A 26,723-nucleotide genomic window follows, 5' to 3' on the forward strand; every position below is an offset into this window, starting at 1 on the left:
TTGTTTTAGATGTGCAAGTGCCAGTGGAAACTCGCGGTGACGGCACTCTGCCGACCATTTCGCTAGTTAACACCGGTCTTGTAGTGTGTGTTTCAAGCTCAAGAGCATCTCCAAGCAGAAAATGGTCAACAGCAACATTCAGACGGTTTCGTACTGCTCAAATGCTACATTAAAACGGTATGTTTCTTTTTCAGAACTGATAAAACACGAGCGTGACAGCATTCGAACCTGTAATCTTCAGATCCGAAGTACGACGCCTTATCCATTAGGCCACACAGTCACTGACGACCAAGTGCAACTTGTATATGACTCATCTCGAAACGCTCACACCCCTTATAATTTGTGTTTTCGTTCTACACAGCCGCTGCCCTTGCTCTTTCCCACCCATTCGTTACATTCAACCTCTTACGTGACCGACCAAATATAGACTGGGAAACAAGACCACACACTTTGTGCATATGGAATCGAAGGCAGGGCGTGCCTCGCCGCATTTGCCACGATGGCCATTTGCTACTTCTGCAGAAGCGGCGGCGGCGACGACGACGACGACGACGACCGCGAGAGGCTCTGACATATGTGAGAAATACATCTATAAAATGTAATTCAGACTGCCTCGTCCCACCTTATGCTGTACCGCATTGGCAACGGCTTTATCTGCGCCATTCGCCTTAATCACATCTGAGAGTAATTCTTAATAAAAGGCATGTCGCTAATTGTTCGTCATCACAGATACTGTTTGCTATACGGCCACGACGCGCAACTGGTTTCCAAAATTCGACTTCTTCCTTTGAGGATGGAACTCACGACCTTTGGTTTACTAGTCCAGCGTTCTACCACTGAGCTAAAGAGGCGCGGCGCAGCGGTACCTTTGCGTACTTCGTCCTTACGGTCGTCTGGATCATCAGACTTGAGCTGACAACATTTCATATTACCGACTAATATTTGCAGCTATGGCGACCCATTACTGCTTGGCTACACATCTGACACGTAACCGATGTCCTCTCCAAACAACAACACTTGCATTTCAGAACATGTCTTTCACACATGTCTACAAAATCACCTTCACCTTCAAATACAGTTTCCTTGCGACTGACAGAGACGTAGGCAAAGTTTAAAGTTGCTATTTCCATTACATCACGTTAATCAGAAAAACGGTAATTTACATCTGCAGCGGAACAAAATTCCGTTTCGCCCAGCGTGGGGCTCAAACCAACGACCCTGAGATTAAGAGCCTCATGCTCTACTGACTGAGCTAGCCGGGCTGCTTCGGTGAATACTTGCCGGGCAGCACGTCACACAGTACTCGTTTGGGTTGGGTGGTCCCATACAGAATCTCTCCATGCTGCCTAATGTTTTCCTAACGTCACACTCGTCACGTACTTCACTTTTATTTCATAATCATTTCTGAGAGGTAAGGAATTGCATGACAACCTGCAGAGCTAGTGGCGTCAAAATTAACACTCATACTTGATGTGACTCAAAATGCGAACGAGTTACTTTCCGACGTTGTTTTAGATGTGCAAGTGCCAGTGGAAACTCGCGGTGACGGCACTCTGCCGACCATTTTGCTAGTTAACACCGGTCTTGTAGTGTGTGTTTCAAGCTCAAGAGCATCTCCAAGCAGAAAATGGTCAACAGCAACATTCAGACGGTTTCGTACTGCTCAAATGCTACATTAAAACGGTATGTTTCTTTTTCAGAACTGATAAAACACGAGCGTGACAGCATTCGAACCTGTAATCTTCAGATCCGAAGTCCGACGCCTTATCCATTAGGCCACACAGTCACTGACGACCAAGTGCAACTTGTATATGACTCATCTCGAAACGCTCACACCCCTGATAATTTGTGTTTTCGTTCTACACAGCCGCTGCCCTTGCTCTTTCCCATCCATTCGTTACATTCAACCTCTTACGTGACCGACCAAATATAGACTGGGAAACAAGACCACACACTTTGTGCATACGGAATCGAAGGCAGGGCGTGCCTCGCCGCATTTGCCACGATGGCCATTTGCTACTTCTGCAGAAGCGGCGGCGGCGGCGGCGGCGGCAACGACGACGACGACGACGACGACGACGACGACGACGACCGCGAGAGGCTCTGACATATGTGAGAAATACATCTATAAAATGTAATTCAGACTGCCTCGTCCCACCTTATGCTGTACCGCATTGGCAACGGCTTTATCTGCGCCATTCGCCTTAATCACATCTGAGAGTAATTCTTAATAAAAGGCATGTCGCTAATTGTTCGTCATCACAGATACTGTTTGCTATACGGCCACGACGCGCAACTGGTTTCCAAAATTCGACTTCTTCCTTTGAGGATGGAACTCACGACCTTTGGTTTACTAGTCCAGCGTTCTACCACTGAGCTAAAGAGGCGCGGCGCAGCGGTACCTTTGCGTACTTCGTCCTTACGGTCGTCTGGATCATCTGACTTCAGCTGACAACACTTCATATTACCGACTAATATTTGCAGCTATGGCGACCCATTACTGCTTGGCTACACATCTGACACGTAACCAATGTCCTCTCCAAACAACAACACTTGCATTTCAGAACATGTCTTTCACACATGTCTACAAAATCACCTTCACCTTCAAATACAGTTTCCTTGCGACTGACAGAGACGTAGGCAAAGTTTAAAGTTGCTATTTCCATTACATCACGTTAATCAGAAAAACGGTAATATACTTCTGCAGCGGAACAAAATTCCGTTCCGTCCAGCGTGGGGCTCGAACCCACGATCCTGAGATTAAGAGTCTCATGCTCTACCGACTGAGCTAGCCGGGCTGCTTGGGTGATTACTTGCCGTGCAAGCACGTCACAAAGTACTCGTTTGGGTTGGGTGGTCCCATACAGAATCTCTCCATGCTGCCTAATGTTTTCCTAACGTCACACTCGTCACGTACTTCACTTTTATTTCATAATCATTTCTGAGAGGTAAAGGAATTGCATGACAACCTGCAGAGCTAGTGGCGTCAAAATTAACACTCATACTTGATGTGACTCAAAAGGCGAACGAGTTACTTTCCGACGTTGTTTTAGATGTGCAAGTGCCAGTGGAAACTCGCGGTGACGGCACTCTGTAGACCATTTCGCTAGTTAACACCGGTCTTGTAGTGTGTGTTTCAAGCTCAAGAGCATCTCCAAGCAGAAAATGGTCAACAGCAACATTCAGACGGTTTCGTACAGCTCAAATGCTACATTAAAACGGTGTGTTTCTTTTTCAGAACTGATAAAACACGAGCGTGACAGCATTCGAACCTGTAATCTTCAGATCCGAAGTCCGACGCCTTCTCCATTAGGCCACACAGTCACTGACGACCAAGTGCAACTTGTATATGACTCATCTCGAAACGCTCACACCGCTGATAATTTTTGTTTTCGTTCTTCACAGCCGCTGCCCTTGCTCTTTCCCACCCATTCGTTACATTCAACCTCTTACGTGACCGACCAAATATAGACTGGGAAACAAGACCACACACTTTGTGCATACGGAATCGAAGGCAGGGCGTGCCTCGCCGCATTTGCCACGATGGCCATTTGCTACTTCTGCAGAAGCGGCAGCGGCGGCGGCGGCGACGACGACGACGACGACCGCGAGAGGCTCTGACATATGTGACAAATACATCTATAAACTGTAATTCAGACTGCCTCGTCCCACCTTATGCTGTACCGCTTTGGCAAAGGCTTTATCTGCGCCATTCGCGTTAATCACATCTGAGAGTAATTCTTAATAAAAGGCATGTCGCTAATTGTTCGTCATCACAGATACTGTTTGCTATACGGCCACGACGCGCGACTGATTTCCAAAATTCGACTTCTTCCTTTGAGGATGGAACTCACGACCCTTGGTTTACTAGTCCAGTGCTCTACCACTGAGCTAAAGAGGCGCGGCTTAGCGGTACTTTTGCGTACTTCGTCCTTACGGTCGTCTGGATCATCAAACATCAGCTGACAACACTTCATATTACCGACTAATATTTGCAGCTATGGCGACCCATTACTGCTTGGCTACACATCTGACACGTAACCGATGTCCTCTCCAAACAACAACACTTGCATTTCAGAACATGTCTTTCACACATGTCTACAAAATCACCTTCACCTTCAAATACAGTTTCCTTGCGACTGACAGAGACGTAGGCAAAGTTTAAAGTTGCTATTTCCATTACATCACGTTAATCAGAAAAACGGTAATTTACATCTGCAGCGGAACAAAATTCCGTTTCGCCCAGCGTGGGGCTCGAACCCACGACCGTGAGATTAAGAGTCTCTTGCTCTACCGACTGAGCTAGCCGGGCTGCTTCGGTGAGTACTTGCCGGGCAGCATGTCACCCAGTACTCGTTTGGGTTGGGTGGTCCCATACAGAATCTCTCCATGCTGCCTAATGTTTTCCTAACGTCACACTTGTCACGTACTTCACTTTTATTTCATAATCATTTCTGAGAGGTAAGGAATTGCATGACAACCTGCAGAGCTAGTGGCGTCAAAATTAACACTCATACTTGATGTGACTCAAAAGGCGAACGAGTTACTTTCCGACGTTGTGTTAGATGTGCAAGTGCCAGTGGAAACTCGCGGTGACGGCACTCTGCCGACGATTTCGCTAGTTAACACCGGTCTTGTAGTGTGTTTTTCAAGCTCAAGAGCATCTCCAAGCAGAAAATGGTCAACAGCAACATTCAGACGGTTTCGTACTGCTCAAATGCTACATTAAAACGGTATGTTTCTTTTTCAGAACTGATAAAACACGAGCGTGACAACATTCGAACCTGTAATCTTCAGATCCGAAGTCCGACGCCTTATCCATTAGGCCACACAGTCACTGACGACAAAGTGCAACTTGTATATGACTCATCTCGAAACGCTCACACCCCTGATAATTTGTGTTTTCGTTCTACACAGCCGCTGCCCTTGCTCTTTCCCACCCATTCGTTACATTCAACCTCTTACGTGACCGACCAAATATAGACTGGGAAACAAGACCACACTTTGTGCATACGGAATCGAAGGCAGGGCGTGCCTCGCCGCATTTGCCACGATGGCCATTTGCTACTTCTGCAGAAGCGGCGGCGGCGACGACGACGACGACGACGACGACCGCGAGAGGCTCTGACATATGTGAGAAATACATCTATAAAGTGTAATTCAGACTGCCTCGTCCCACCTTATGCTGAACCGCTTTGGCAAAGGCTTTATCTGCGCCATTCGCGTTAATCACATCTGAGAGTAATTCTTAATAAAAGGCATGTCGCTAATTGTTCGTCATCACAGATACTGTTTGCTATACGGTCACGACGCGCAACTGATTTCCAAAATTCAAGTTCTTCCTTTGAGGATGGAACTCACGACCCTTGGTTTACTAGACCAGTGCTCTACCACTGAGCTAAAGAGGCGCGGCCTAGCGGTACTTTTGCGTACTTCGTCCTTACGGTCGTCTGGATCATCAGACTTCAGCTGACAACACTTCATATTACCGACTAATATTTGCAGCTATGGCGACCCATTACTGCTTGGCTACACATCTGACACGTAACCGATGTCCTCTCCAAACAACAACACTTGCATTTCAGAACATGTCTTTCACACATGTCTACAAATTCACCTTCACCTTCAAATACAGTTTCCTTGCGACTGACAGAGACGTAGGCAAAGTTTAAAGTTGCTACTTCCATTACATCACGTTAATCAGAAAAACGGTAATTTACAGCTGCAGCGGAACTAAATTCCGTTTCGCCCAGCGTGGGGCTCGAACCCACGACCCTGAGATTAAGAGTCTCATGCTCTAGCGACTGAGCTAGCTGGGCTGCTTCGGTGAATACTTGCCGGGCAGCACGTCACACTGTACTCGTTTTGGTTGGGTGGTCCCATACAGAATCTCTCCATGCTGCCTAATGTTTTCCTAACGTCACACTCGTCACATACTTCCCTTTTATTTCATAATCATTTCTGAGAGGTAAAGGAATTGCATGACAACCTGCAGAGCTAGTGGCGTCAAAATTAACACTCATACTTGATGTGACTCAAAAGGCGAACGAGTTACTTTCCGACGTTGTTTTAGATGTGCAAGTGCCAGTGGAAACTCGCGGTGACGGCACTCTGCCGACCATTTCGCTAGTTAACACCGGTCTTGTAGTGTGTGTTTCAAGCTCAAGAGCATCTCCAAGCAGAAAATGGTCAACAGCAACATTCAGACGGTTTCGTACTGCTCAAATGCTACATTAAAACGGTATGTTTATTTTTCAGAACTGATAAAACACGAGCGTGACAGCATTCGAACCTGTAATCTTCTGATCCGAAGTCCGACGCCTTATCCATTAGGCCACACAGTCACTGAAGACCAAGTGCAACTTGTATATGACTCATCTCGATACGCACACACCCCTGATAATTTGTGTTTTCGTTCTACACAGCCGCTGCCCATGCTCTTTCCCACCCATTCGTTGCATTCAACCTCTTACGTGACCGACCAAATATAGACTGGGAAACAAGACCACACACTTTGTGCATACGGTATCGAAGGCAGGGCGTGCCTCGCCGCATTTGCCACGATGGCCATTTGCTACTTCTGCAGAAGCGGCGGCGGCGACGACGACGACGACCGCGAGAGGCTCTGACATATGTGAGAAATACATCTATAAAATGTAATTCAGACTGCCTCGTCCCACCTTATGCTGCACCGCTTTGGCAAAGGCTTAATCAGCGCCATTCGCGTTAATCACATCTGAGAGTAATTCTTAATAAAATGCATGTCGCTAATTGTTCGTCATCACAGATACTGTTTGCTATACGGCCACGACGAGCAACTGATTTCCAAAATTCGACTTCTTCCATTGAGGATGGAACTCACGACCCTTGGTTTACTAGTCCAGTGCTCTACCACTGAGCTAAAGAGGCGCGGCCTAGCGGTACATTTGCGTACTTCGTCCTTACGGTCGTCTGGATCATCAGACTTCAGCTGACAACACTTCATATTACCGACTAATATTAGCAGCCATGGCGACCCATTACTGCTTGTCTACACATCTGACACGTAACCGATGTCCTCTCCAAACAACAACACTTGCATTTCAGAACATGTCTTTCACACATGTCTACAAAATCACCTTCACCTTCAAATACAGTTTCCTTGCGACTGACAGTGACGTAGGCAAAGTTTAAAGTTGCTATTGCCCATACATCACGTTAATCAGAAAAACGGTAATTTACATCTGCAGCGGAAAAAAATTCCGTTCCGCCCAGCATGGGGCTCGAACCCACGACCCTGAGATTAAGAGTCTTATGCTCTACCGACTGTGCTAGCCGGGCTGCTTCGGTGAATACTTGCCGGGCAGCACGTCACACATTACTCTTTTGGGTTGGGTGGTCCTATACAGAATCTCTCCATGCTGCCTAATGTTTTCCTAACGTCACACTCGTCACGTACTTCACTTTTATTTCATAATCATTTCTGAGAGGTAAGGAATTGCATGACAACCTGCAGAGCTAGTGGCGTCAAAATTAACACTCATACTTGATGTGACTCATAAGGCGAACGAGTTACTTTCCGACGTTGTTTTAGATGTGCAAGTGCCAGTGGAAACTCGCGGTGACGGCACTCTGCCGACCATTTCGCTAGTTAACACCGGTCTTGTAGAGTGTGTTTCAAGCTCAAGAGCATCTCCAAGCAGAAAATGGTCAACAGCAACATTCAGACGGTTTCGTACTGCTCAAATGCTACATTAAAACGGTATGTTTCTTTTTCAGAACTGATAAAACACGAGCGTGACAGCATTCGAACCTGTAATCTTCAGATCCGAAGTCCGACGCCTTATCTATTAGGCCACACAGTGACTGACGACCAAGTGCAACTTGTATATGACTCATCTCGAAACGCTCACACCCCTGATAATTTGTGTTTTCGTTCTACACAGCCGCTGCCCTTGCTCTTTCCCACCCATTCGTTACATTCAACCTCTTACGTGACCGACCAAATATAGACTGGGAAACAATACCACACACTTTGTGCATACGGAATCGAAGGCAGGGCGTGCCTCGCCGCATTTGCCACGATGGCCATTTGCTACTTCTGCAGAAGCGGCGGCGGCGACGACGACGACGACGACGACCGCGAGAGGCTCTGACATATATGAGAAATACATCTATAAAATGTAATTCAGACTGCCTCGTCCCACCTTATGCTGAACCGCTTTGGCAAAGGCTTTATCTGCGCCATTCGCCTTAATCACATCTGAGAGTAATTCTTAATAAAAGGCATGTCGCTAATTGTTCGTCATCACAGATACTGTTTGCTATACGGCCACGACGCGCAACTGATTTCCAAAATTCGACTTCTTCCTTTGAGGATGGAACTCACGACCTTTTGTTTACTAGTCCAGTGCTCTACCACTGAGCTAAAGAGGCGCGGCCTAGCGGTACCTTTGCGTACTTCGTCCTTACGGTCGTCTGGATCATCAGACTTCAGCTGACAACACTTCATATTACCGACTAATATTTGCAGCTATGGCGACCCATTACTGCTTGGCTACACATCTGACACGTAACCGATGTCCTCTCCAAACAACAACACTAGCATTTCAGAACATGTCTTTCACATATGTCTACAAAGTCACCTTCACCTTCAAATACAGTTTCTTTGCGACTGACTGAGACGTAGGCAAAGTTTAAAGTTGCTATTTCCGTTACATCACGTTAATCAGAAAAACGGTAATTTACATCTGCAGCGGAACAAAATTCCGTTTCGCCCAGCGTGGAGCTCGAACCCACGACCCTGAGATTAAGAGTCTCATGCTCTACCGACTGAGGTAGCAGGGCTGCTTCGGTGAATACTTGCCGGGCAGCACGTCACAAAGTACTCGTTTGGGTTGGGTGGTCCCATACAGAATCTCTCCATGCTGCCTAATGTTTTCCTAACGTCACACTCGTCACGTACTTCACTTTTATTTCATAATCATTTCTGAGAGGTAAGGAATTGCATGACAACCTGCAGAGCTGGTGGCGTCAAAATTAACACTCATACTTGATGTGACTCAAAAGGCGAACGAGTTACTTTCCGACGTTGTTTTAGATGTGCAAGTGCCAGTGGAAACTCGCGGTGACGACACTCTGCCGACCATTTCGCTAGTTAACACCGGTCTTGTAGTGTGTGTTTCAAGCTCAATAGCATCTCCAAGCAGAAAATGGTCAACAGCAACATTCAGACGGTTTCGTACTGCTCAAATGCTACATTAAAACGGTATGTTTCTTTTTCAGAACTGATAAAACACGAGCGTGACAGCATTCGAACCTGTAATCTTCAGTTCCGAAGTCCGACGCCTTATCTATTAGGCCACACAGTCACTGACGACCAAGTGCAACTTGTATATGACTCATCTCGAAACGCTCACAACCCTGATAATTTGTGTTTTCGTTCTACACAGCCGCTGCCCTTGCTCTTTCCCACCCATTCGTTACATTCAACCTCTTACGTGACCGACCAAATATAGACTGGGAAACAATACCACACACTTTGTGCATACGGAATCGAAGGCAGGGCGTGCCTCGCCGCATTTGCCACGATGGCCATTTGCTACTTCTGCAGAAGCGGCGACGACGACGACGACGACGACGACGACCGCGAGAGGCTCTGACATATGTGAGAAATACATCTATAAAATGTAATTCAGACTGCCTCGTCCCACCTTATGCTGTACCGCTTTGGCAAAGGCTTTATCTGCGCCATTCGCCTTTATCACATCTGAGCGTAATTCTTAACAAAATGCATGTCGCTAATTGTTCGTCGTCACAGATGCTGTTTGCTATACGGCCACGACGCGCAACTGATTTCCAAAATTCGACTTCTTCCTTTGAGGATGGAACTCACGACCCTTGGTTTACTAGTCCAGTGCTCTACCACTGAGCTAAAGAGGCGCGGCGTAGCGGTCCCTTTGCGTACTTCGTCCTTACGGTCGTCTGGATCATCAGACTTCAGCTGACAACACTTCATATTACCGACTAATATTTGCAGCTATGGCGACCCATTACTGCTTGGCTACACATCTGACACGTAACCGATGTCCTCTCCAAACAACAACACTTGCATTTCAGAACATGTCTTTCACACATGTCTACAAAATCCCCTTCACCTTCAAATACAGTTTCCTTGCGACTGACAGAGACGTAGGCAAAGTTCAAAGTTGCTACTTCCATTACATCACGTTAATCAGAAAAACGGTAATTTACTTCTGCAGCGGAACAAAATTCCGTTGCGCCCAGCATGGGTCTCGAACCCACGATCCTGAGAGTAAGAGTCTCATGCTCTACCGACTGAGCTAGCCGGGCTGCTTCGGTGAATACTTGCCGTGCAGCACGTCACAAAGTACTCGTTTGGGTTGGGTGGTCCCATACAGAATCCCTCCATGCTGCCTAATGTTTTCCTAACGTCACACTCGTCACGTACTTCACTTTTATTTCATAATCATTTCTGAGAGGTAAAGGAATTGCATGACAACCTGCAGAGCTAGTGGCGTCAAAATTAACACTCATACTTGATGTGACTCAAAAGGCGAACGAGTTACTTTCCGACGTTGTTTTAGATGTGCAAGTGCCAGTGGAAACTCGCGGTGACGGCACTCTGCCGACCATTTCGCTAGTTAACACCGGTCTTGTAGTGTGTGTTTCAAGCTCAAGAGCATCTCCAAGCAGAAAATGGTCAACAGCAACATACAGACGGTTTCGTACTGCTCAAATGCTACATTAAAACGGTATGTTTATTTTTCAGAACTGATAAAACACGAGCGTGACAGCATTCGAACCTGTAATCTTCAGATCCGAAGTCCGACGCCTTATCCATTAGGCCACACAGACACTGACGACCAAGAGCAACTTGTATATGACTCATCTCGAAACGCTCACACCCCTGATAATTTGTGTTTTCGTTCTACACAGCCGCTGCCCTTGCTCTTTCCCACCCATTCGTTACATTCAACCTCTTACGTGACCGACCAAATATAGACTGGGAAACAAGACCACACACTTTGTGCATACGGAATCGAAGGCAGGGCGTGCCTCGCCGCATTTGCCACGATGGCCATTTGCTACTTCTGAAGAAGCGGCGGCGACGACGACGACGACGACGACGACGACGACGACCGCGAGAGGCTCTGACATATGTGAGAAATACATCTATAAAATGTAATTCAGACTGCCTCGTCCCACCTTATGCTGTACCGCTTTGGCAAAGGCTTTATCAGCGCCATTCGCGTTAATCACATCTGAGAGTAATTCTTAATAAAAGGCATGTCGCTAATTGTTCGTTATCACAGATACTGTTTGCTATACGGCCACGACGCGCAACTGATTTCGAAAATTCGACTTCTTCCTTAGAGGAAGGAACTCACGACCCTTGGTTTACTAGTCCAGTGCTCTACCACTGAGCTAAAGAGGCGCGGCCTAGCGGTACATTTGCGTACTTCGTCCTTACGGTCGTCTGGATCATCAGACTTCAGCTGACAACACTTCATATTACCGACTAATATTTGCAGCCATGGCGACCCATTACTGCTTGTCTACACATCTGACACGTAACCGATGTCCTCTCCAAACAACAACACTTGCATTTCAGAACATGTCTTTCACACATGTCTACAAAATCACCTTCACCTTCAAATACAGTTTCCTTGCGACTGACAGAGACGTAGGCAAAGTTTAAAGTTGCTATTTCCATTACATCACGTTAATCAGAAAAACTGTAATTTGCATCTGCAGCGGAACAAAATTCTGTTTCGCCCAGCGTGGGGCTCGAACCCACGACCCTGAAATTAAGAGTCTCATGCTCTACCGACTGAGCTAGCCGGGCTGCTTCGGTGAATACTTGCCGGGCAGCACGTCACACATTACTCTTTTGGGTTGGGTGGTCCCATACAGAATCTCTCCATGTTGCCTAATGTTTTCCTAACGTCACACTCGTCACGTACTTCACTTTTATTTCATAATCATTTCTGAGAGGTAAAGGAATTGCATGACAACCTGCAGAGCTATTGGCGTCAAAATTAACACTCATACTTGATGTGACTCAAAAGGCGAACGAGTTACTTTCCGACGTTGTTTTAGATGTGCAAGTGCCAGTGGAAACTCGCGATGACGGCACTCTGCCGACCATTTCGCTAGTTAACACCGGTCTTGTAGTGTGTGTTTCAAGCTCAAGAGCATCTCCAAGCAGAAAATGGTCAACAGCAACATTCAGACGGTTTCGTACTGCTCAAATGCTACATTAAAACAGTATTTTTCTTTTTCAGAACTGATAAAACACGAGCGTGACAGCATTCGAACCTGTAATCTTCAGATCCGAAGTCCGACGCCTTATCCATTAGGCCACACAGTCACTGACGACCATGTGCAACTTGTATATGACTCATCTCGAAACGCTCACACCCCTGATAAATTGTGTTTTCGTTCTTCACAGCCGCTGCCCTTGCTCTTTCCCACCCATTCGTTACATTCAACCTCTTACGTGACCGACCAAATATAGACTGGGAAACAAGACCACACACTTTGTGCATACGGAATCGAAGGCAGGGCGTGCCGCGCCGCATTTGCCACGATGGCCATTTGCTACTTCTGCAGAAGCGGCGGCGGCGGCGACGACGACGACGACGACGACGACCGCGAAAGGCTCTGACATATGTGAGAAATACATCTATAAAATGTAATTCAGACTGCCTCGTCCAACCTTATGCTGTTCCGCTTTGGCAAAGGCTTTATCAGCGCCATTCACGTTAATCACATCTGAGAGTAATTCTTAATAAAAGGCATGTCGTTAATTGTTCGTCATCACAGATACTGTTTGCTATACGGCCACGACGCGCAACTGATTTCGAAAATTCGACTTCTTCCTTTGAGGATGGAACTCACGACCCTTGGTTTACTAGTCCAGTGCTCTACCACTGAGCTAAAAAGGCGCGGCCTAGCGGTAAATTTGCGTACTTCGTCCTTACGGTCGTCTGGATCATCAGACTTCAGCTGACAACACTTCATATTACCGACTAATATTTGCAGCCATGGCAACCCATTACTGCTTGGCTACACATCTGACACGTAACCGATGTCCTCTCCAAACAACAACACTTGCATTTCAGAACATGTCTTTCACACATGTCTACAAAATCACCTTCACCTTCAAATACAGTTTCCTTGCGACTGACAGAGACGTAGGCAAAGTTTAAAGTTGCTATTTCCATTACATCACGCTAATCAGAAAAACGGTAATTTACATCTGCAGCGGAACAAAATTCCGTTTCGCCCAGCGTGGAGCTCGAACCCACGACCCTGAGATTAAGAGTCTCATGCTCTACCGACTGAGCTAGCTGGGCTGCTTCGGTGAATACTTGCCGGGCAGCACGTCACACAGTACTCGTTTGGGTTGGGTGGTCCCATTCAGAATCTCTCCATGTTGCCTAATGTTTTCCTAACGTCACACTCGTCACGTACTTCACTTTTATTTCATAATCATTTCTGAGAGGTAAAGGAATAGCATGACAACCTGCAGAGCTAGTGGCGTCAAAATTAACACTCATACTTGATGTGACTCAAAAGGCGAACGAGTTACTTTCCGACGTTGTTTTAGATGTGCAAGTGCCAGTGGAAACTCGCGGTGACGGCACTCTGCCGACCATTTCGCTAGTTAACACCGGTCTTGTAGTGTGTGTTTCAAGCTCAAGAGCATCTCCAAGCAGAAAATGGTCAACAGCAACATACAGACGGTTTCGTACTGCTCAAATGCTACATTAAAACAGTATGTTTCTTTTTCAGAACTGATATAACACGAGCGTGACAGCATTCGAACCTGTAATCTTCAGATCCGAAGTCCGACGCCTTATCCATTAGGCCACACAGTCACTGACGACCATGTGCAACTTGTATATGACTCATCTCGAAACGCTCACACCCCTGATAAATTGTGTTTTCGTTCTTCACAGCCGCTGCCCTTGCTCTTTCCCACCCATTCGTTACATTCAACCTCTTACGTGACCGACCAAATATAGACTGGGAAACAAGACCACACACTTTGTGCATACGGAATCGAAGGCAGGGCGTGCCGCGCCGCATTTGCCACGATGGCCATTTGCTACTTCTGCAGAAGCGGCGGCGGCGGCGACGACGACGACGACGACGACGACGACGACGACGACGACGACGACGACCGCGAAAGGCTCTGACATATGTGAGAAATACATCTATAAAATGTAATTCAGACTGCCTCGTCCAACCTTATGCTGTTCCGCTTTGGCAAAGGCTTTATCAGCGCCATTCACGTTAATCACATCTGAGAGTAATTCTTAATAAAAGGCATGTCGTTAATTGTTCGTCATCACAGATACTGTTTGCTATACGGCCACGACGCGCAACTGATTTCGAAAATTCGACTTCTTCCTTTGAGGATGGAACTCACGACCCTTGGTTTACTAGTCCAGTGCTCTACCACTGAGCTAAAAAGGCGCGGCCTAGCGGTAAATTTGCGTACTTCGTCCTTACGGTCGTCTGGATCATCAGACTTCAGCTGACAACACTTCATATTACCGACTAATATTTGCAGCCATGGCAACCCATTACTGCTTGGCTACACATCTGACACGTAACCGATGTCCTCTCCAAACAACAACACTTGCATTTCAGAACATGTCTTTCACACATGTCTACAAAATCACCTTCACCTTCAAATACAGTTTCCTTGCGACTGACAGAGACGTAGGCAAAGTTTAAAGTTGCTATTTCCATTACATCACGCTAATCAGAAAAACGGTAATTTACATCTGCAGCGGAACAAAATTCCGTTTCGCCCAGCGTGGAGCTCGAACCCACGACCCTGAGATTAAGAGTCTCATGCTCTACCGACTGAGGTAGCAGGGCTGCTTCGGTGAATACTTGCCGGGCAGCACGTCACAAAGTACTCGTTTGGGTTGGGTGGTCCCATACAGAATCTCTCCATGCTGCCTAATGTTTTCCTAACGTCACACTCGTCACGTACTTCACTTTTATTTCATAATCATTTCTGAGAGGTAAAGGAATTGCATGACAACCTGCAGAGCTAGTGGCGTCAAAATTAACACTCATACTTGATGTGACTCAAAAGGCGAACGAGTTACTTTCCGACGTTGTTTTACATGTGCAAGTGCCAGTGGAAACTCGCGGTGACGGCACTCTGCCGACCATTTCGCTAGTTAACACCGGTCTTGTAGTGTGTGTTTCAAGCTCAAGTGCATCTCCAAGCAGAAAATGGTCAACAGCAACATTCAGACGGTTTCGTACCGCTCAAATGCTACATTAAAACTGTATGTTTCTTTTTCAGAACTGATAAAACACGAGCGTGACTGCATTCTAACCTGTAATCTTCAGATCCGAAGTCCGACGCCTTATCCATTAGGCCACACTGTCACTGACGACGAAGTGCAACTTGTATATGACTCATTTCGAAACGCTCACACCCCTGATAATTATGTTTTCGTTCTACACAGCCGCTGCCCTTGCTCTTTCCCACCCATTCGTTACATTCAACCTCTTACGTGACCGACCAAATATAGACTGGGAAACAAGACCACACACTTTGTGCATACGGAATCGAAGGCAGGGCGTGCCTCGCCGCATTTGCCACGATGGCCATTTGCTACTTCTGCAGAAGCGGCGGCGACGACGACGACGACGACGACGACCGCGAAAGGCTCTGACATATGTGAGAACTACATCTATAAAATGTAATTCAGACTGCCTCGTCCCTCCTTATGCTGTACCGCTTTGGCAAAGGCTTTATCAGCGCCATTCACGTTAATCACATCTGAGAGTAATTCTCAATAAAAGGCATGTCGCTAATTGTTCGTCATCACAGATACTGTTTGCTATACGGCCACGACGCGCAACTGATTTCGAAAATCCGACTTCTTCCTTTGAGGATGGAACTGACGACCCTTGGTTTACTAGTCCAGTGCTCTACCACTGAGCTAAAGAGGCGCGGCCTAGCGGTACATTAGCGTACTTCGTCCTTACGGTCGTCTGGATCATCAGACTTCAGCTGACAACACTTCATATTACCGACTAATATTTGCAGCCATGGCAACCCATTACTGCTTGGCTACACATCTGACACGTAACCGATGTCCTCTCCAAACAACAACACTTGCATTTCAGAACATGTCTTTCACACATGTCTACATAGTCACCTTCACCTTCAAATACAGTTTCCTTGCGACTGACAGAGACGTAGGCAAAGTTTAAAGTTGCTATTTCCATTACATCACGTCAATCAGAAAAACGGTACTTTACATCTGCAGCGGAACAAAATTCCGTTCCACCCAGCGTGGTGCTCGAACACACGACCCTGAGATTAAGAGTCTCATGCTCTACCGACTGAGGTAGCAGGGCTGCTTCGGTGAATACTTGCCGGGCACCACGTCACAAAGTAATCGTTTGGGTTGGGTGGTCCCATACAGAATCTCTCCATGCTGCCTAATGTTTTCCTAACGTCACACTCGTCACGTACTTCACTTTTATTTCATAATCATTTCTGAGAGGTAAAGGAATTGCATGACAACCTGCAGAGCTAGTGGCGTCAAAATTAACACTCATACTTGATGTGACTCAAAAGGCGAACGAGTTACTTTCCGACGTTGTTTTACATGTGCAAGTGCCAGTGGAAACTCGCGGTGACGGCACTCTGCCGACCATTTCGCTAGTTAACACCGGTCTTGTAGTGTGTGTTTCAAGCTCAAGTGCATCTCCAAGCAGAAAATGGTCAACAGCAACATTCAGACGGTTTCGTACCGCTCAAATGCTACATTAAAACTGTATGTTTCTTTTTCAGAACTGATAAAACACGAGCGTGACTGCATTCTAACCTGTAATCTTCAGATCCGAAGTCCGACGCCTTATCCATTAGGCCACACTGTCACTGACGACGAAGTGCAACTTGTTTATGACTCATTTCGAAACGCTCACACCCCTGATAATTATGTTTTCGTTCTACACAGCCGCTGCCCTTGCTCTTTCCCACCCATTCGTTACATTCAACCTCTTACGTGACCGACCAAATATAGACTGGGAAACAAGACCACACACTTTGTGCATACGGAATCGAAGGCAGGGCGTGCCTCGCCGCATTTGCCACGATGGCCATTTGCTACTTCTGCAGAAGCGGCGGCGACGACGACGACGACGACGACGACGACGACGACGACGACGACGACGACGACGACGACGACGACGACGACGACCGCGAAAGGCTCTGACATATGTGAGAACTACATCTATAAAATGTAATTCAGACTGCCTCGTCCCTCCTTATGCTGTACCGCTTTGGCAAAGGCTTTATCTGCGCCATTCGCGTTAATCACATCTGAGAGTAATTCTTAATAAAAGGCATGTCGCTAATTGTTCGTCATCACAGATACTGTTTGCTATACGGCCACGACGCGCAACTGATTTCCAAAATTCGACTTCTTCCTTTGAGGATGGAACTCACGACCCTTGGTTTACTAGTCCAGTGCTCTACCACTGAGCTAAAGAGGCGCGCCCTAGCGGTACTTTTACGTACTTCGTCCTTACGGTCGTCTGGATCATCAGACTTCAGCTGACAGCACTTCATATTACCGACTAATATTTGCAGCTATGGCGACCCATTACTGCTTGGCTACACATCTGACACGTAACCGATGTCCTCTCCAAACAACAACACTTGCATTTCAGAACATGTCTTTCACACATGTCTACAAAATCACCTTCACCTTCAAATACAGTTTCCTTGCGACTGACAGAGCCGTAGGCAAAGTTTAAAGTTGCTATTTCCATTACATCACGTTAATCAGAAAAACGGTAATTTACTTCTGCAGCGGAACAAAATTCCGTTCCGCCCAGCGTGGGGCTCGAACCCACGATCCTGAGTTTAAGAGTCTCATTCTCTACCGACTGAGTTAGCCGATCTGCTTGGGTGATTACTTGCCGGGCAGCACGTCACACAGTACTCGTTTGGGTTGGGTGGTCCCATACAGAATCTCTCCATGCTGCCTAATGTTTTCCTAACGTCACACTCGTCACGTACTTCACTTTTATTTCATAATCATTTCTGAGAGGTAAAGGAATTGCATGACAACCTGCAGAGCTAGTGGTGTCAAAATTAACACTCATACTTGATGTGACTCAAAAGGCGAACGAGTTACTTTCCGACGTTCTTTTAGATGTGCAAGTCCCAGTGGAAACTCGTGGTGACGGCACTCTGCCGACAATTTCGCTAGTTAACACTGGTCTTGTAGTGTGTGTTTCAAGCTCAAGAGCATCTCCAAGCAGAAAATGGTCAACAGCAACATTCAGACGGTTTCGTACTGCTCAAATGCTACATTAAAACGGTATGTTTCTTTTTCAGAACTGATAAAACACGAGCGTGACAGCATTCGAACCTGTAATCTTCAGATCCGAAGTCCGACGCCTTATCCATTAGGCCACACAGTCACTGACGACCAAGTGCAACTTGTGTATGACTCATCTCGAAACGCTCACACCCCTGATAATTTGTGTTTTCGTTCTACACAGCCGCTGCCCTTGCTCTTTCCCACCCATTCGTTACATTCAACCTCTTACGTGACCGACCAAATATAGAATGGGAAACAAGACCACACACTTTGTGCATACGGAATCGAAGGCAGGGCGTGCCTCGCCGCATTTGCCACGATGGCCATTTGCTACTTCTGAAGAAGCGGCGGCGGCGGCGACGACGACGACGACGACGACGACGACGACGACGACGACGACGACGAGAGGCTCTGACATATGTGAGAAATACATCTATAAAATGTAATTCAGACTGCCTCGTCCCACCTTATGCTGTACCGCTTTGGCAAAGGCTTTATCAGCGCCATTCGCGTTAATCACATCTGAGAGTAATTCTTAATAAAAGGCATGTCGCTAATTGTTCGTCATCACAGATACTGTTTGCTATACGGCCACGACGCGCAACTGATTTCCAAAATTCGACTTCTTCCTTTGAGGATGGAACTCACGACCCTTGGTTTACTAGTCCAGTGCTCTACCACTGAGCTAAAGAGGCGCGCCCTAGCGGTACTTTTACGTACTTCGTCCTTACGGTCGTCTGGATCATCAGACTTCAGCTGACAGCACTTCATATTACCGACTAATATTTGCAGCTATGGCGACCCATTACTGCTTGGCTACACATCTGACACGTAACCGATGTCCTCTCCAAACAACAACACTTGCATTTCAGAACATGTCTTTCACACATGTCTACAAAATCACCTTCACCTTCAAATACAGTTTCCTTGCGACTGACAGAGCCGTAGGCAAAGTTTAAAGTTGCTATTTCCATTACATCACGTTAATCAGAAAAACGGTAATTTACTTCTGCAGCGGAACAAAATTCCGTTCCGCCCAGCGTGGGGCTCGAACCCACGATCCTGAGTTTAAGAGTCTCATTCTCTACCGACTGAGTTAGCCGATCTGCTTGGGTGATTACTTGCCGGGCAGCACGTCACACAGTACTCGTTTGGGTTGGGTGGTCCCATACAGAATCTCTCCATGCTGCCTAATGTTTTCCTAACGTCACACTCGTCACGTACTTCACTTTTATTTCATAATCATTTCTGAGAGGTAAAGGAATTGCATGACAACCTGCAGAGCTAGTGGTGTCAAAATTAACACTCATACTTGATGTGACTCAAAAGGCGAACGAGTTACTTTCCGACGTTCTTTTAGATGTGCAAGTCCCAGTGGAAACTCGTGGTGACGGCACTCTGCCGACAATTTCGCTAGTTAACACCGGTCTTGTAGTGTGTGTTTCAAGCTCAAGAGCATCTCCAAGCAGAAAATGGTCAACAGCAACATTCAGACGGTTTCGTACTGCTCAAATGCTACATTAAAACGGTATGTTTCTTTTTCAGAACTGATAAAACACGAGCGTGACAGCATTCGAACCTGTAATCTTCAGATCCGAAGTCCGACGCCTTATCCATTAGGCCACACAGTCACTGACGACCAAGTGCAACTTGTGTATGACTCATCTCGAAACGCTCACACCCCTGATAATTTGTGTTTTCGTTCTACACAGCCGCTGCCCTTGCTCTTTCCCACCCATTCGTTACATTCAACCTCTTACGTGACCGACCAAATATAGACTGGGAAACAAGACCACACACTTTGTGCATACGGAATCGAAGGCAGGGCGTGCCTCGCCGCATTTGCCACGATGGCCATTTGCTACTTCTGAAGAAGCGGCGGCGGCGGCGACGACGACGACGACGACGACGACGACGACGACGACGACGACGACGACCGCGAGAGGCTCTGACATATGTGAGAAATACATCTATAGAATGTAATTCAGACTGCCTCGTCCCACCTTATGCTGTACCGCTTTGGCAAAGGCTTTATCAGCGCCATTCGCGTTAATCACATCTGAGAGTAATTCTTAATAAAAGGCACGTCGCTAATTGTTCGTCATCACAGATACTGTTTGCTATACTGCCACGACGCGCAACTGATTTCGAAAATTCGACTTCTTCCTTAGAGGATGGAACTCACGACCCTTGGTTTATTAGTCCAGTGCTCTACCACTGAGCTAAAGAGTCGCGGCCTAGCGGTACATTTGCGTACTTCGTCCTTACGGTCGTCTGGATCATCAGACTTCAGCTGACAACACTTCATATTACCGACTAATATTTGCAGCTATGGCGACCCATTACTGCTTGTCTACACATCTGACACGTAACCGATGTCCTCTCCAAACAACAACACCTGCATTTCAGAACATGTCTTTCACACATGTCTACAAAATCACCTTCACCTTCAAATACAGTTTCCTTGCGACTGACAGAGACGTAGGCAAAGTTTAAAGTTGCTATTTCCATTACATCACGTTAATCAGAAAAACGGTACTTTACATCTGCAGCGGAACAAAATTCCGTTCCACCCAGCGTGGTGCTCGAACACACGACCCTGAGATTAAGAGTCTCATGCTCTACCGACTGAGGTAGCAGGGCTGCTTCGGTGAATACTTGCCGGGCAGCACGTCACAAAGTACTCGTTTGGGTTGGGTGGTCCCATACAGAATCTCTCCATGCTGCCTAATGTTTTCCTAACGTCACACTCGTCACGTACTTCACTTTTATTTCATAATCATTTCTGAGAGGTAAAGGAATTGCATGACAACCTGCAGAGCTAGTGGCGTCAAAATTAACACTCATACTTGATGTGACTCAAAAGGCGAACGAGTTACTTTCCGACGTTGTTTTACATGTGCAAGTGCCAGTGGAAACTCGCGGTGACGGCACTCTGCCGACCATTTCGCTAGTTAACACCGGTCTTGTAGTGTGTGTTTCAAGCTCAAGTGCATCTCCAAGCAGAAAATGGTCAACAGCAACATTCAGACGGTTTCGTACCGCTCAAATGCTACATTAAAACTGTATGTTTCTTTTTCAGAACTGATAAAACACGAGCGTGACTGCATTCTAACCTGTAATCTTCAGATCCGAAGTCCGACGCCTTATCCATTAGGCCACACTGTCACTGACGACGAAGTGCAACTTGTATATGACTCATTTCGAAACGCTCACACCCCTGATAATTATGTTTTCGTTCTACACAGCCGCTGCCCTTGCTCTTTCCCACCCATTCGTTACATTCAACCTCTTACGTGACCGACCAAATATAGACTGGGAAACAAGACCACACACTTTGTGCATACGGAATCGAAGGCAGGGCGTGCCTCGCCGCATTTGCCACGATGGCCATTTGCTACTTCTGCAGAAGCGGCGGCGACGACGACGACGACGACGACGACCGCGAAAGGCTCTGACATATGTGAGAACTACATCTATAAAATGTAATTCAGACTGCCTCGTCCCTCCTTATGCTGTACCGCTTTGGCAAAGGCTTTATCAGCGCCATTCACGTTAATCACATCTGAGAGTAATTCTCAATAAAAGGCATGTCGCTAATTGTTCGTCATCACAGATACTGTTTGCTATACGGCCACGACACGCAACTGATTTCGAAAATCCGACTTCTTCCTTTGAGGATGGAACTCACGACCCTTGGTTTACTAGTCCAGTGCTCTACCACTGAGCTAAAGAGGCGCGGCATAGCGGTACATTAGCGTACTTCGTCCTTACGGTCGTCTGGATCATCAGACTTCAGCTGACAACACTTCATATTACCGACTAATATTTGCAGCCATGGCAACCCATTACTGCTTGGCTACACATCTGACACGTAACCGATGTCCTCTCCAAACAACAACACTTGCATTTCAGAACATGTCTTTCACACATGTCTACATAGTCACCTTCACCTTCAAATACAGTTTCCTTGCGACTGACAGAGACGTAGGCAAAGTTTAAAGTTGCTATTTCCATTACATCACGTCAATCAGAAAAACGGTACTTTACATCTGCAGCGGAACAAAATTCCGTTCCACCCAGCGTGGTGCTCGAACACACGACCCTGAGATTAAGAGTCTCATGCTCTACCGACTGAGGTAGCAGGGCTGCTTCGGTGAATACTTGCCGGGCACCACGTCACAAAGTAATCGTTTGGGTTGGGTGGTCCCATACAGAATCTCTCCATGCTGCCTAATGTTTTCCTAACGTCACACTCGTCACGTACTTCACTTTTATTTCATAATCATTTCTGAGAGGTAAAGGAATTGCATGACAACCTGCAGAGCTAGTGGCGTCAAAATTAACACTCATACTTGATGTGACTCAAAAGGCGAACGAGTTACTTTCCGACGTTGTTTTACATGTGCAAGTGCCAGTGGAAACTCGCGGTGACGGCACTCTGCCGACCATTTCGCTAGTTAACACCGGTCTTGTAGTGTGTGTTTCAAGCTCAAGTGCATCTCCAAGCAGAAAATGGTCAACAGCAACATTCAGACGGTTTCGTACCGCTCAAATGCTACATTAAAACTGTATGTTTCTTTTTCAGAACTGATAAAACACGAGCGTGACTGCATTCTAACCTGTAATCTTCAGATCCGAAGTCCGACGCCTTATCCATTAGGCCACACTGTCACTGACGACGAAGTGCAACTTGTATATGACTCATTTCGAAACGCTCACACCCCTGATAATTATGTTTTCGTTCTACACAGCCGCTGCCCTTGCTCTTTCCCACCCATTCGTTACATTCAACCTCTTACGTGACCGACCAAATATAGACTGGGAAACAAGACCACACACTTTGTGCATACGGAATCGAAGGCAGGGCGTGCCTCGCCGCATTTGCCACGATGGAAATTTGCTACTTCTGCAGAAGCGGCGGCGACGACGACGACGACGACGACGACGACGACGACGACGACGACGACGACCGCGAAAGGCTCTGACATATGTGAGAACTACATCTATAAAATGTAATTCAGACTGCCTCGTCCCTCCTTATGCTGTACCGCTTTGGCAAAGGCTTTATCAGCGCCATTCGCGTTAATCACATCTGAGAGTAATTCTTAATAAAAGGCATGTCGCTAATTGTTCGTCATCACAGATACTGTTTGCTATACGGCCACGACGCGCAACTGATTTCGAAAATTCGACTTCTTCCTTAGAGGATGGAACTCACGACCCTTGGTTTACTAGTCCAGTGCTCTACCACTGAGCTAAAGAGTCGCGGCCTAGCGGTACATTTGCGTACTTCGTCCTTACGGTCGTCTGGATCATCAGACTTCAGCTGACAACACTTCATATTACCGACTAATATTTGCAGCTATGGCGACCCATTACTGCTTGTCTACACATCTGACACGTAACCGATGTCCTCTCCAAACAACAACACTTGCATTTCAGAACATGTCTTTCACACATGTCTACAAAATCACCTTCACCTTCAAATACAGTTTCCTTGCGACTGACAGAGACGTAGGCAAAGTTTAAAGTTGCTATTTCCATTACATCACGTTAATCAGAAAAACGGTAATTTACATCTGCAGCGGAACAAAATTCCGTTTCGCCCAGCGTGGGGCTCGAACCCACGACCCTGAGATTAAGAGTCTCATGCTCTACCGACTGAGCTAGCCGGGCTGCTTCGGTGAATACTTGCCGGGCAGCACGTCACACAGTACTCGTTTGGGTTGGGTGGTCCCATACAGAATCTCTCCATGTTGCCTAATGTTTTCCTAACGTCACACTCGTCACGTACTTCACTTTTATTTCATAATCATTTCTGAGAGGTAAAGGAATAGCATGACAACCTGCAGAGCTAGTGGCGTCAAAATTAACACTCATACTTGATGTGACTCAAAAGGCGAACGAGTTACTTTCCGACGTTGTTTTAGATGTGCAAGTGCCAGTGGAAACTCGCGGTGACGGCACTCTGCCGACCATTTCGCTAGTTAACACCGGTCTTGTAGTGTGTGTTTCAAGCTCAAGAGCATCTCCAAGCAGAAAATGGTCAACAGCAACATTCAGACGGTTTCGTACTGCTCAAATGCTACATTAAAACAGTATGTTTCTTTTTCAGAACTGATAAAACACGAGCGTGACAGCATTCGAACCTGTAATCTTCAGATCCGAAGTCCGACGCCTTATCCATTAGGCCACACTGTCACTGACGACGAAGTGCAACTTGTATATGACTCATTTCGAAACGCTCACACCCCTGATAATTTATGTTTTCGTTCTACACAGCCGCTGCCCTTGCTCTTTCCCACCCATTCGTTACATTCAACCTCTTACGTGACCGACCAAATATAGACTGGGAAACAAGACCACACACTTTGTGCATACGGAATCGAAGGCAGGGCGTGCCTCGCCGCATTTGCCACGATGGCCATTTGCTACTTCTGCAGAAGCGGCGGCGGCGGCGACGACGACGACGACGACGACGACGACGACGACGACGACGACGACGACGACGACGACGACGACAACGACCGCGAGAGGCTCTGACATATGTGAGAAATACATCTATAAAATGTAATTCAGACTGCCTCGTCCCACGTTATGCATTACCGCTTTGGCAAAGGCTTTATCTGCGCCATTCGCCTTAATCACATCTGAGAGTAATTCTTAATAAAAGGCATGTCGCTAATTGTTCGTCATCACAGATACTGTTTGCTATACGGCCACGACGCGCAACTGATTTCCAAAATTCGACTTCTTCCTTTGAGGATGGAACTCACGACCCTTGGTTTACTAGCCCAGTGCTCTACCACTGAGCTAAAGAGGCGCGCCCTAGCGGTACTTTTGCGTACTTCGTCCTTACGGTCGTCTGAATCATCAGACTTCAGCTGATAACACTTTGTATTACCGACTAATATTTGCAGCTATGGCGACCCATTACTGCTTGGCTACACATCTGACACGTAACCGATGTCCTCTCCAAGCAACAACACTTGCATTTCAGAACATGTCTTTCACACATGTCTACAAAATCACCTTCACCTTCAAATACAGTTTCCTTGCGACTGACGGAGACGTAGGCAAAGTTTAAAGTTGCTATTTCCATTACATCACGTTAATCAGAAAAACGGTAATTTACTTCTGCAGCGGAACAAAATTCGGTTCCGCCCAGCGTGGGGCTCGAACCCACGATCCTGAGATTTAGAGTCTCATGCTCTACCGACTGAGCTAGACGGGCTGCTTGGGTGATTACTTGCCGGGCAGCACGTCACACAGTACTCGTTTGGGTTGGGTGGTCCCATACAGAATCTCTCCATGCTGCCTAATGTTTTCCTAACGTCACACTCGTCACGTACTTCACTTTTATTTCATAATCATTTCTGAGAGGTAAAGGAATTGCATGACAACCTGCAGAGCTAGTGGCGTCAAAATTAACACTCATACTTTTATGTGACTCAAAAGGCGAACGAGTTACATTCCGACGTTGTTTTAGATGTGCAAGTGCCAGTGGAAACTCGCGGTGACGGCACTCAGCCGACCATTTCGCTAGTTAACACCGGGCTTGTAGTGTGTGTTTCAAGCTCAAGAGCATCTCCAAGCAGAAAATGGTCAACAGCAACATTCAGACGGTTTCGTACTGCTCAAATGCTACATTAAAACGGTATGTTTATTTTTCAGAACTGATAAAACACGAGCGTGACAGCATTCGAACCTGTAACCTTCAGATCCGAAGTCCGACCCGTTATCCATTAGGCCACACAGTCACTGACGACCAAGAGCAACTTGTATATGACTCATCTCGAAACGCTCACACCAGTGATAATTTGTGTTTTCGTTCTACGCAGCCGCTGCCCTTGCTCTTTCCCACCCATTCGTCACATTCAACCTCTTACGTGACCGACCAAATATAGACTGGGAAACAAGACCACACACTTTGTGCATACGGAATCGAAGGCAGGGCGTGCCTCGCCGCATTTGCCACGATGGCCATTTGATACTTCTGCAGAAGCGGCGGCGGCGGCGCCGACGACGACGACGACGACGACGACGACGACGACGACGACGACGACGACGACCGCGAGAGGCTCTGACATATGTGAGAAATACACCTATAAAATGTAATTCAGACTGCCTCGTCCCACCTTATGCTGTACCGCTTTGGCAAAGGCTTTATCTGCGCCATTCGCGTTAATCACATCTGAGAGTAATTCTTAATAAAAGGCATGTCGCTAATTGTTCGTCATCACAGATACTGTTTGCTATACGGCCACGACGCGCAACTGATTTCCAAAATTCGGCTTCTTCCTTTGATGATGGAACTTACAACCCTTGGTTTACTAG

At 46.8% G+C, this 26,723-nt stretch overlaps 11 non-coding genes across 11 annotated transcripts; all 11 read right to left on the minus strand.

Annotated features, from left to right (window-relative positions):
- Positions 1-1,189: 1,189 nt before the first annotated feature.
- Trnak-cuu (transfer RNA lysine (anticodon CUU)) lies at positions 1,190-1,262 on the minus strand. The gene has a single exon. It is a non-coding gene; the product is annotated as a tRNA-Lys (tRNA).
- A 1,463-nt stretch (positions 1,263-2,725) lies between these two features.
- On the minus strand, positions 2,726-2,798 carry Trnak-cuu (transfer RNA lysine (anticodon CUU)). The gene has a single exon. It is a non-coding gene; the product is annotated as a tRNA-Lys (tRNA).
- Positions 2,799-4,239: 1,441 nt separating this feature from the next.
- On the minus strand, positions 4,240-4,312 carry Trnak-cuu (transfer RNA lysine (anticodon CUU)). The gene has a single exon. It is a non-coding gene; the product is annotated as a tRNA-Lys (tRNA).
- Positions 4,313-5,746: 1,434 nt separating this feature from the next.
- Positions 5,747-5,819, minus strand: Trnak-cuu (transfer RNA lysine (anticodon CUU)). Its single transcript has one exon. It is a non-coding gene; the product is annotated as a tRNA-Lys (tRNA).
- Positions 5,820-7,247: 1,428 nt separating this feature from the next.
- Positions 7,248-7,320, minus strand: Trnak-cuu (transfer RNA lysine (anticodon CUU)). The gene has a single exon. It is a non-coding gene; the product is annotated as a tRNA-Lys (tRNA).
- A 1,433-nt stretch (positions 7,321-8,753) lies between these two features.
- Positions 8,754-8,826, minus strand: Trnak-cuu (transfer RNA lysine (anticodon CUU)). The gene has a single exon. It is a non-coding gene; the product is annotated as a tRNA-Lys (tRNA).
- Positions 8,827-10,259: 1,433 nt separating this feature from the next.
- Trnak-cuu (transfer RNA lysine (anticodon CUU)) lies at positions 10,260-10,332 on the minus strand. The gene has a single exon. It is a non-coding gene; the product is annotated as a tRNA-Lys (tRNA).
- Positions 10,333-11,775: 1,443 nt separating this feature from the next.
- On the minus strand, positions 11,776-11,848 carry Trnak-cuu (transfer RNA lysine (anticodon CUU)). The gene has a single exon. It is a non-coding gene; the product is annotated as a tRNA-Lys (tRNA).
- Positions 11,849-13,288: 1,440 nt separating this feature from the next.
- Trnak-cuu (transfer RNA lysine (anticodon CUU)) lies at positions 13,289-13,361 on the minus strand. The gene has a single exon. It is a non-coding gene; the product is annotated as a tRNA-Lys (tRNA).
- Positions 13,362-14,825: 1,464 nt separating this feature from the next.
- Positions 14,826-14,898, minus strand: Trnak-cuu (transfer RNA lysine (anticodon CUU)). Its single transcript has one exon. It is a non-coding gene; the product is annotated as a tRNA-Lys (tRNA).
- A 9,091-nt stretch (positions 14,899-23,989) lies between these two features.
- Trnak-cuu (transfer RNA lysine (anticodon CUU)) lies at positions 23,990-24,062 on the minus strand. Its single transcript has one exon. It is a non-coding gene; the product is annotated as a tRNA-Lys (tRNA).
- Between the last annotated feature and the right edge of the window lie 2,661 nt (positions 24,063-26,723).

The sequence above is a fragment of the Schistocerca gregaria genome, chromosome 8 (genome assembly GCF_023897955.1).
Source record: "Schistocerca gregaria isolate iqSchGreg1 chromosome 8, iqSchGreg1.2, whole genome shotgun sequence".
Taxonomy (NCBI): Eukaryota; Metazoa; Arthropoda; class Insecta; order Orthoptera; family Acrididae; genus Schistocerca; species Schistocerca gregaria.